This window comes from Chiloscyllium punctatum, chromosome 1, assembly GCF_047496795.1.
Source record: "Chiloscyllium punctatum isolate Juve2018m chromosome 1, sChiPun1.3, whole genome shotgun sequence".
Lineage (NCBI taxonomy): Eukaryota > Metazoa > Chordata > Chondrichthyes > Orectolobiformes > Hemiscylliidae > Chiloscyllium > Chiloscyllium punctatum.
The window spans coordinates 65059779-65072239 of NC_092739.1; positions in this window are offsets into that span (position 1 = coordinate 65059779).

Consider the following 12461-nt stretch of genomic DNA (forward strand, 5'->3'; position numbering starts at 1 on the left):
ATAGATGGATAGGTGTCGTATGCAGGCAGATGGGATTAGTTTATTACTGCATTATAGTCTGCACAGAAATACTGGGCCGAAGGGTCTCTTCCTATGCTGTACTGTTCTATATTGAATGGTCTATTATTCTGCAACAAGGCTTCACCTACCCTCAAGTCAATAACATTCATCATTTTGAAAGTCTGGGAAAAATCACGGGTGACCAGCACTGGTTAATTTATTATGAATGCCTTCATCTTCGCAATGGCTACTTGGCATTCTGCTGACATATCAGTTTGGCTTGTTGGAACGGACAAAGGAAATTTGATGCTTACAGATAAGCTTTTATGGCATCAGGTTTCTCAATTGGGCAGTTGTTAAATGGGAAGAGGACTTTAATACAGTTTGCTGGTAATTAATCAAATACAAATGCATGTATATAAGCTGCTGACCATACAATGACACAGTTTTGTTATCAGAAGGGTGAATTTAATTGCAACAACTTCTTGTGACATCAAAAATTTGATCTTTGGGCTCTTACTCAATTAAATCAAGATGCTTATCATTATTCTCCCCAACTGAGGAAGGAAAAAAAATCACACCCTGAAAACAAAATAGGAAGAAAATCATTCAGTTGTCAATGGTTGTCAACCTATCAATCATTTAAATCTCCTGCACTTCAGGTAGTATACAGTATTTTAAAAAAAGTCTGTCTTTTAATTCTGTGTTGACATATGCCTACGAGCTTCATTACAGAAGTAATGACTAATTTCACAACCTATCCTCATCACACTGGAGTGCCTGCAAAGTGCTACAAATGCTTATAAAGTCTTTGATATGGAACAATAGACACAAAAGCTTGTTTACTGCAAAGATTACGTCTTTGAAGCAAATTCATTGACGTAAATGGATTTTTCTTAATGAATTTTCTTTATGAAATAGCGAATCCATCAAATAGACACTAAATAGTTTGGTGTAATCTCAGCATGGATCCAGAGGTGCACTCATGATAACACTGTATGAGTGGGTATGGAGGGTATAAGGGAATTGAGTTGTGGGTATATGTTCATAGTTTGCTAACAACATAATTATTGACTATTGGATGGTTGGATGAAGATATTAGTGTGATATGGAGAACAAATGGGTATGAGGTGGCATGGGTTGACATGGGTGGGGCATTGGGATTGTTTGCAGGATAAGGGGCTGAATATTAAATGGCTTGTTTTCGTTCTTTATTCATATTTTCACAGTTTTGAAATGTGGCAGAGCACCAAGGTGGGTCTTTCAAGTGACCTGTCTCTGCACCGACTACCCAAGGCCACCTCAGAGCTCTTTTCAGAGGTGGCAGCCAATACTCCTATGTAACACTGCCCCAGAATGGAAATCCAGACTTGAGAGCCAGTTTATCCTGTGTCAGTCTTGTGAATCTGAAAATTCTGCCAACTCTGTGCTCCTGACCTAGGAGCGAGTATTCAAGGCCTGGGTTTCCATTGGAGTCCTTTTAGGAATCTAACCACATTTGATATCCTTAGAGCATCATTCTAAGTATATTGTTGACGTGCAAAGTTACAGGAGAGGGATTTCTTGTACCTAATCACTCCCTACCATGCAAGCCAAGCCCAGTAGTTCTTGAAGAAAAAAGACACAAGCAATTTTTCTCTGAGGAGGCATTAATGGATTTGTGTTGTCTATTCATTGCAGTCACGTTCACTATAGCTGAAACATTTTTGCCTCTATCTTCATCTGGGTCGCCAAAGTGAATATCAATATTGTGAAACAACTTGCAATTCACATACGTATCAAATAACTTCAAGAATGCTGGTGTTGTGGCATTGTCACTGAATTTGGAATCGAAAGAATCAGGCTAATATTCCAGGGATGAGAGTTCAAATGCCAACATGACAGCAGGAGGAATTCAAATTCAATCAATAATTCTGAAATATAAAGCTTCACTCAAATATGGGTGACTACCCTCAACTATTATCAATTGCGTAGAAAACTCTATCTGGTTCACTAATGTTCGTTAGGGAAGTAAATGTGGCAGCCTTCCACAAGTTTGTCCAGGCCCAGATGCATCCACAGACTTTGAAGGAAGTGAGGGTAGAATTTGCAAGGACACGAGCTAAAATCTTTCAGCCTTCCTTGGACTTGAGGGAGATGCCAGAAGACTGGAAAATTGCTAACATCATGGCATTGTTCAGGAAAGGTTGTAAGAGCAATCCCAACAATTCAAATGTACAGTGCTGGAAAAGCACAGCAGTTCAGACAGCATCCAAGGAGCAGGAGAGTCGACGATTCAGGTATCCAACCTTGATCAGGCCCTTCCTGATGAAGGGCTGATGCCCGAAACGTCAATTCTCCTGCTCTTCGGATGCTGCCTGACCTGCTGTGCCTTTCCAGCACTGCATTCCCGACACTGATCTTCAGTATCTGCAGTCCTCACTTTCTCCCAATCCCAACAATTATAAACTGATCAATTTAATTCTGGTGATGGACAATCTTCGAGAAACAATTATTCAGCATAATATCAGTCGTGACATGGAAGAAGTTGGTTTGATTAGGAGAATCAGCATGGATTTCTAAAGGGCAAATCCTGCTTGAGTGACTTAATGGAGTATTTTGATGAAGTAATTAGGAGGGTCGATGAGGGTAATGTTGTGGATGTGATGTACATAAACTTCCAGAAGGCGGTTGAAACAGTGTCACTTAACAAACTGAAGGAAAGTTATAGGTCATGGGGAAAAAAAGACAGTAGCAATGTGTATGAAAACTTTGCTATGGGGTAGAAAATAAAGAGTAGTGATCAATGGATATTTTATTGGCTGGAGAAAAATTTTGAGCTCCCCCAGAATAGGTATTGGGACCCTTTCTTAACCTGATTTATCTTAATGATCTGGATTGTGATGTGTCGAGGGCAATTTTGAAGTTTGCAGATGATATTAAGCTTGGAAGAATTATACACTGTGAGGAGGATAGTGTGAAACTCCAAAAAGGACACTGACAAGTTGGTTTGAGTGGGTGAATAGTGGCAAATGAGGTTCAATGAGGAGAAGTGTGAAGTGATATGCTTTCGTTGGAAGAACACTGAAAGACAATATGAAGTTCTAAAGTGGGTGCAGGTGCAGAAGGACTTGGAAGTATTTATGCATAGATCATCGAAGGTGGCTGGGCAAGTGGAAAGTTGTTAATAAAGAATATTGTGTTCACAGCTGTACTAAAAGGGGCATGGAGTACAAGAGCAAGGAGGCGATGTTGAATTTGTGGAAGATACTTGTTAGACTTCAGCTGAGGTATTGTGTACAGTTGTGGTGCCCCATTATGGGAAGGATGTGAATGTTTTGGAGAGACTGTAGAGGTGATTTTCAAGAATGCTTCAAGAAATGAGAAACCTCAGTTATGAGAATAAATTGAAGAAGTTGGGACTGTTTTCTCTGAGGAGAGGGAGGCCCGAAAGGAAATGTGGTAGAGGTTTTCAAAATTATCAGCAAGCTGAAATAAATAGATAGGGAAAAGTTGTTCCCACTCATAAAAGAGGAAAGAACACAGAGCTTGAAACTGATGTGCAAATGAAGCACACAGGGAGTAGTTAAGGTATGGAATGAACTGCTTGGAAATTTGGTAGAGGCAGGTTGAATTGAGGCATTTGAGGGGGCATTGGATGATCATTTGGATAGAAATAATCACAGGGATATGGGGATAAGGCAGGATATTGGCATTAGATTTTAGAACAGGTGCACATTTGATAGGCCAAATAGACTGTTTCTCCACTGTAACAGTTCAAAGTGAACAGAGGAACCTCGGTGTGATTGTCCACCAGTCCCTTATGGTATCAGGACAAGTGGATAATGTGGTTCAAAGGGCATATTGTACTTTTTCCTTTATTAACTGAGGCATAAAACTTAAGTAGAAGGAGGCTGTATAAAATGTTGGTGAGGCCACAGCTGGAGTATTATGCGCAGTTCAGGAATCCACATTTTAGAAGGGATGCGACAGCACTGGAGAAGGTGCAGGGGAGATGTACCAGGTTGTTGCCTAAGCTGGAGATTTTCAGTTATGAAGAGAGATTGGACAAACTGGGGCTGTTTTCCTCATAGTCGAGGAGATTGAGAAGGAGCATGACTGAGAATATGCAATATTATGAGGGTGCATAGATAGGGTAGACAGGAAGAAACTCTCCCTTGGTGGAAGGAGCAATGAACAGCAAGATTGATTCAAGATAAGGGGCAAATGATAAAAGAGATGTGAGGAAAAATGTTTTCAAATGCTTTCAACCACAGGGAACTCACTGCAGTGATCCTCATAACATTTCAGAACATTGAATAAATACAGCTTATCCAAAGCTAGAGTATCCTGGATAATTAAGGATATTGATGAGAAAATAAGGTAGATAAGGTAGGCATATGATGCATACCGGAATAATAATAGCAATTAAAATCAAGAAGACTAAGGTCAGAATAAGGAAGATGAAGGGGAAGTATGAGGAAAAGATGGCAGGCTGCACGAAAACAAATAGTATAATATTCTTCAATCATATCACTAGTAAAAGCTTAATGAAGAATAGAGTGGGACCCATAGGAACAAGCAGAGTAAACTGCTCACCAAAGCAAAAGGATATGCCAGAAGTACTAAACAAATATTTTGCTTCTGTCTGAAGATAAGGGAGCAAATTGCGGAGTCGTTGACAAAAATTTTCTAGCCTTCTCTGAACACGGGATTAGTCCCGAGATTGGAGGATTACAAATGTACCATTGTTGTTTAAGAAAGGATCAAAGGATAACCCAGGAAATTACAGACCTGTCAGCTTGATGTCAGCAGTGGGACAACCAATGGAGGCCATAATATGGGATGAGGTAAATAAATATATTATTAGGGGAAAATAAGTTAATATGCAACAATCAACATGGCTTTGTCAAGGATAGGTCATATCTGATAAATTTAAGTGAGACGTTTGACAAGGTAACACAGGCAGTGGATGATGGTAGTGCTGTGGATGTTGTATGTTTGGACTTTCAGAAAGCATCACATGGCAGGTTGGTTAGCAAATGAGAAATGTTTGGGATTGCTGGATCCTTGGCAGCATGGATAGTTGGCTAAAAGATAGGAAGCAAAGGGTAGATATAGATGGGCATTTCTCAGATTGGAGACTAGTTGAAAATGATGTTCCCCAGGGATCGGTGTTGAGACTCTTGCTTGATTTGATTTATAAAGACAATTTGGAGTTGCATGTTGAGGGCAAAATCTCTAAATTTGTAGATGATGTTAAGCAGGGGGAATAGTGAGTTGTGAGGATGATGTTGAGTGACTTCAGAGAGATATTGGCAAGGTGGCCACATAGGTAGTCACCTGGTAAGTGAAGTTCAATGCAGAGAAATGAGAGGCCATGCATTTTGGTAGAAGAGACACGGAGAGACAATACAGATTCAATGGTGCAAGTTTTAAGAAACTTCAGGAACAGAGGGACCTCAGGATTCAAGTGTAAACTCTTCTGAAGATTACCAGGCAAGTTGAAACATTTAGGCGAAAGTGAGGACTGCAGATGCTGCAGATCAGAGTCAAGATTAGTGTGGTGCTGGAAAAGCACAGCAGGTCAGGCAACATTCAAGGAGCAGGAAAATCGATGTTTCAGACAGGAGCCCTTCATCATTCCTGACCTGCTGTGCTTTTCCAGCACCACTCTAACCTTGAAGTTGAAACATTTGTTAAGGGAGCTTACAGGATTCTTCACATAGAGTATACACCTCTACGAATCATTGGTCAGACCATATTTGGAGTATTGTGCTCAGTTCTGGGCACTTTATTTCAGGAATGATGTTAATACCCTGAAGAGAATGTGAAGGTGATTTACTAGAATGATATCAGGAGTGAGTGATTTTCGATACAAGGTAAGATTAGATAAATTGGGTTTATTCTCCTTGGACCACAGAAGATTAAGAGGTGACCTTATTGAGATGTTCAAAATTAGGAACAATTTTGACAGGGCAAAGAAGGATATTATGTTTCCACTACTCAGTATGTCAGTAACTGGGAGTCACAATTTCAATGTTGTCAGCAAGTGAGCTAGAAGTGAGATGAGGAGAAACTTCTTTACTCAGACAGTTGGTACAATTTAGAATGTACTGCCTGGGAGAGTGATGGAGGGCAAGAGGAAGGGACTAGCTGGGTAGATCTTTTGGGAGCCAGTATAGACACGATGGGTCAACTGGCCTCCTGTAATGTAAAATTCAATGATTTTGTGATGCTCAGTACTTAGCTGTGCATTTGTAATCCAAGGCATACAAGGCTCTGGGCCAAGTGCTGGAAAAGGAGATTAGAATAATTAGGTGGTTCTTTTTGACTGGTATGGATGCAATGGACTGAAGGGCCTTTTATCAATGTTCTGGATCTCGATGATTCTATGAGTCTAATTCTGTGATTCTATGAATATCCTTCTGTTTAATTCTATTAGAGTTTTATACCTCTCATTGTTACAAATGCCAGTGAGTAGCAACCTAACCAATCCAATCTCTCTTCACATGTTAGGCCTGTCATTCCCAGGAATCAGATCCTCAAGGGTCATGTCATGTCCTTGAGCCAACCATTTTCAATGCATCATCAATGACCTAGCATCCATCGAAATGTTGGTCGTGGGAATGTTCGTTGATGATTGGATTGTATTTACCAGAACATACAACTTTCAGGTACTGAAACTATCTGTGTAGCGAGTAGCATTTGTGCCACACAGTTGCCAGGTAATGACTAGAAAGAATATGACTGTCATTTCTTAATGTTCAAATGCATTACCATCATCGAATCCATCATTGTCAAAATCCTGGGGGTTACCATGAACTGGGCTAGCCATAGAAATATTGTGGCTTCAAGGGCAGATTAGAGGCTAGGAATTCTGAATTAAGTAACAAACCTCCTGTCTCCCCAGTACCTGTTCAACATCTACAAGATGCAGGACTGGAATGTGATTTAGTAGCCTCTACTTGGCTGGATGAGTGCAGCTCCAATAAAATTCAAGAAGCTTGACCCCATCAAAGCAGCCAATGTGATTGGCACCCATCTTCCACCTTCAAAATTCAATCCCTTCATCATTGACATATTGTAGCAGAAATGTGTCTCATTTACAAGATGTACCAAATTTCCTATCAAATACATGAGCCCTACAAGCTGGAAGAATAAAAGCAGCAGATACATGGAAACACTCATACAACTTTCAGGTACTGAAACTGTCTGTGTCTGTAAGCAACATAACCTGGACAATAACCAGGTCTGGGCTAATAAGTAGCAAGTAGCATTTGAAATATATCACCATTCCTTCAGTGTCACTGGGTCAAGATCCTGGAACTCTATCCTTAATGGTATTTTGAGCCTACCTACGGCATGTGAGCTGTAGCAATTCAAGAAGGAAGCTCACTTTCTCCAGAGCAGTTAGGAATGGGGCAATAAATGTTGGTCTAGTCAGAAACACCCACATTCCATGATCAAGTAAACCACAAGGCAATAAGAAATGAATGATGCCTTGTTTTCAAAAGCAAACTCCTTCATCAATTTCCAAATAGACCAAAAGAAGTAGAAATGTCCTATTGCCAAGATTATGGAATTCTCCAGCACAGAAGGTAGGTCAGAACTTGTTTCCCTATCTGCTCTTGCTCATGACACTGCAAAATTGATGAACTGTAAGATATTCTTTGAGGATAGCCATTTATCAGAGTTATGCTGTTTTGTTCTGGCCAGTGTCGGTAACTGGATGCCTTTGTCTCTGGTATTTTCAGCCTCAGTAAATTATTGCTGTGAAATATGAACAGCAACTGTGCTCATTCCTTCCCATGTCTACAGCATTGTCTGGGTTTAAAAACAGTTTGGCTTTCTCATTTTTGTCCAACTTGCCCACACTTCACCCAGTCCCCATTCCCCCAGTACTGACTTTGAGTCATGATAGATCACCACAACAATGGTGTCATCGCCATGCATGCTAACATTATCACAGGCACTGTAGTGATCACCTATATTCTTCACCTCCAGCAGATATTATACTAGATTCCAGTCAGCTATAGTGAGCTGGTCACAATTGTATAATACTTTCACCTCACTTAAGTTTTCAATTTCCTATTCCTTCAGAAGCAGGGTTATAACGATTAAATAATCTATTACCTGAGACATTGGCTCATTGTCAAGCCATCAGAGCAGGAAAGTAAATACATGACTAAAAGATCAATGGAGGAAAGACATATTCCATTCGTGGGGCACTGGCACAAATACTGAAACAAGATGGAAAGGAAAACGTTAGGCTGAATGTAAATCAGGTCAGGACAAGTAGCCATTTGAAAGGATAAATAGGCCTGTAAACTGGATAGAGTTTTAGAACAAGAATCTAAGCAGCTAATGAATGGAGGAAGAACATACAAAATCATGAAACATGTGGCTACTTGTTTGATTTCAGAAGGTCACTGAGCAGCATTACCTAGCGGCCAGTGCCTGTTGACAGACATTTACTTGCATTTTGATGTTAAGCAAGTTTACACTTTTGAAAGTATTGCCATAAGAGCATTACTAAAATAAAATAACAAGGGATCTGAGAGGGGAAGTGTACCTTATATCTTTCCCATGACCATCTGTAAAGAACAGGAACTCCCTCCTCCAGCAAGCAACATTTCCATGGTGCCACCTGAAATATGGGGAACTTTGTCACTACTGAGACTCTTTGCGAGCATGTCATCCACAGTCCCAGTTGGCTACAGTTTTCCCACAGAAATATGTAACATCCTCTAAGGACAATTAAAAAAACATATTTTCCATTAACTATACCATTCCCTGGTATATGGAGCTTCCCCACGGTGGAGGTTCAGCACAGTTATGGCTGGGCAAGGGTTCCTTCTCCATTTACTACCTCAATTATGTCAAAAATCACACAACTAGGAGAAAGTGAGGACTGCAGATGCTGAAGATCAGAGTTGAAAAATGTGCTGCTGGAAAAACACAGCAGGCCAGGCAGCATCCGAGGAGCAGGAGAATCAACGTTTCGGGCATAAGCCGAAACCTGAAGAAGGGCTTATGCCTGAAAAGTCGATTCTCCTGCTCCTCGGATGCTACCTGGCCTACTGTGTTTTTCCAGCACCACATTTTTCAACAAAAATCACACAACACCAGGTTATAGTCCAACAGGTTTAATTGGAAGCACACTAGCTTTCAGAGCGTTGCTCCTTCATCAGGGTAGCAACACTCCGAAAGCTAGTGCTTCCAATTAAACCTGTTGGACTATAACCTGGTGTTGCGTGATTTTTAACTTTGTACACCCCAGTCCAACACCGGCATCTCCAAATCAATTATGTCAATGGAGTTCAACACAACATTTGGGTTACAAATGCAAAGGATTGAAGATATTAAGGGCATAGATGGAGTATGTGGGAAATGTTTTATTTAACAAGAACAAACGTATATGCAGTACACGATTATGTTAGAAAGTATAATTATCAAGTTAGTGGCAGAATTTATTATTGTCTCCAAACTGTTGTCTTCTCATAAATTAAAACCAAGAACATCATTCAACAAGAATCCTAAAGACATAACCAAACTGTCACAAACTTGTTTTGTGTTGAGCTATGAATGATGGAACAGGAACACTAATCATTTTGCAATATGTGCAAGATCCATCAGATAAAACTGCAATATCCTGCAGTGTTGAAAATGTGAAAAAATGCCAGTCTTTGGAGCGCTGCCTGAAAGTCATTTGGTTTTTTACAAGTTTCAAAAAGGTTTTGACAATGTTTACTTTAGCTATATAATCCAGATTTTGTAGTCAAAAACAAAGGACTTGATTGTCACACTAACAGCTTCTTTTTCTCGGCTTCTGAGCAGCAACTTTATTGTTATCACTTCTCTAATCAGCCACAGTGCTTCATTCACATCTTTAACACAAACCCAACAATATGTGGCTCATCAACCAATCAGATTGAAGATACTCAGGGAGACATGCAGAGTCTAAACCAGGAAGTATAAATTCATTTGAAAGTATGCATAGAAAGCAAAGAGAACAAAAGGAAATAAAAAGGATTAAGGAAGAACACACAAAGAGGCAGAAACAATTTATTTTATACTTCCAATACTAATTACATTTTGAAGATATGAGGCTCCACAGGCTGGGGTCGGGGGTGGTGAAAAGTGTGGCCAAGTCCCAGTGTGGCCAAGTCCCCTTGCAGACAAGTCCCAGTGTGGCCAAGTCTCCACTGTGCATTGGCAGTGAAGGGGTTTAAGGTGAGAGGGGAAAGATTTAAAAGGGGCCTGAGGGGCATTTTATTCACACACAGGTTGGTGCTTGAATAGAACAAGCTGCCAGAGGAAGTGATAGAGGCAAGTACAGTTACAACATTGAAAAGACAGTTGGATAGGTACATGAAAAGGAATGATTTAGAGGGATATGGGCCAAAAAAGGGCAAATGGGACTAGTTCAGTTTAGGAAACCTGGTTGGTATGGACAAATTGGACTGAAGGATCTGATTCTGTATGGCTCTATGACTCAAGTATCTGGGAATTGAGCTTGAGGGTAGGGGGGAGACACATGAGCCTTAGGGGCGGAGATTGGGGGCAGTGGGATGGGGAATGAGAGAGGGAAGTGCAGATGGAGGGGAGAAAATGATCTGAGACCACGTCTGGGAGACAATGTTGAATGAATCCGAGCTTTGGTGGGTGGGAAGAAGGAATAGGACAAGTCTTGGGGAGAGGATGGTATACAGAGTGAAGAAGGAGCCCATGGCTTTAGATGGCCACAAAAAGAACAGGGCTTTAGGAAGGGAGACCAGGATCATAAGCCTTGAGGGGATGCAAAAAGATCCGGCCCTTACAGAGGTTGGACTTGAGCCCGGAATGGAGGAAAGGGAAGGTATGGAGGGAGGGTCCTAAGGCTGGTGCTGAAGCAGATATTGTTGCCAAGACAAGAGAAGGGAGACGTCTTTTTGCTCTTACGTGGAAGCAGAGGTTTGTGACGAACAGAATTGAAGCAGGAGGGAGGAGTACATGTACACCGAAAATAGGATGGGGTGGATGGATGAGAGTGCATTGTAATGAAAAAGGTTGACAGTGTTTCCTGAAATGAGGAGAAGGCATAAGGCATTTAACATGAAAGGGTCAGTGAGGGAAAGGGGAAGGTGAGGCACACAGCTCTATGCCAATATGTTTTTGATAGGTCTAAAGGGACCAGCTTGAGTGTTGGGTGACTTCAGGTCTCGTCATGGGAAGAGGGTTTTTGGAGAATTGGAAGTGAGGGGTGACCCACAAAATTGTACCTGTGAGGCTATTCTTCAAAACATTTTTATCCACAATATGTTTTTACATTTTTCTCATCTTGCCTATTTTGATTCAAACCTCGCTGGGGTATCTACTTTTCATTTGCAGTAGCTCAGCCTGGGTGTTGGACATTTTTTGAATGAACTCCCTTTTATTGCAGATGGTAATCTGCATTTGTTTGGAATTGTAAGGGTCTCCTTGTTGTCCTCAGTTGCATTGTTCCACATCTCCAAAATCTCAACAGTCAGGCACTCAAAAGCAGCAGCCAAGTAGATAAAGGATGTCAGCAGGCAGTTTGATCCAATGACATTGAAGGAACATAAGATATGACATAGTCAGCATGGTGACATACTTGGAGGGGAGCTTGAAGGTTGTGCTGCTCTCATGTATCTGTTGCTCTTGTCCTTCTGGATGGTTAAAGTAATGGTCACTTTTGAATCTTAATAATTTTTTCCAAAACTTTAACAAACCGAGGAATAGGACTAACTTGTTAAACTTTTCAAAGAGCCAACAAAGGCAGACAGGTTAAATTATTTATTTTTTCCCTATATCTTTCTAAGATTCAAACATTCTCTGACTATTCTGGTTTAACAAAAAAAATCCAACAATCAGAGATTTGAAGGGTTGGTTGAACTAGGTGGGAATATGGAGTTGAGATTACAATCAGACCACCCACAATGTTATTGAATGGTGGAGCAGATTAATGGCGCTGACTATCCTGCACCTGCTCTGAATATGCATATGTTTAACAGATCAAGTCTCAACAGTTTTTCTCGGGAAGTGAGTTCCAGATTTCCACTATCCTTATGTTCTAACATCACGTGCCTTACAACTGAGTGAAGCATTCAATCACTAAAACTGTGGCATTATTAGTAAGTTGTCAGTAACTGAGAAAAGTAGCATTCTTCCTTTCATCACTATATGCACATGTGCAGACTAATCCATTGACCTTTAATGCATTTCAGCCAATGATGCAATGAGACTGGGATGTGGTTCTAAGTCCAAGCCATCTAACCTGCGAAACCGATTGTATAACAAAATAATCGCTGCTGGGAATATTTGATTGATTAAACTGAACCATCCATGGAGACAAGAATACTTGCATTAAAAACAATTTAAAATAGAGGTTTTCTTTTATTTTTGAATGCAAAATGAAAAACTCTCGACCTGTGCCATTAAAATTAATGAATATAACTACTTGATTATTTTAATAGTAA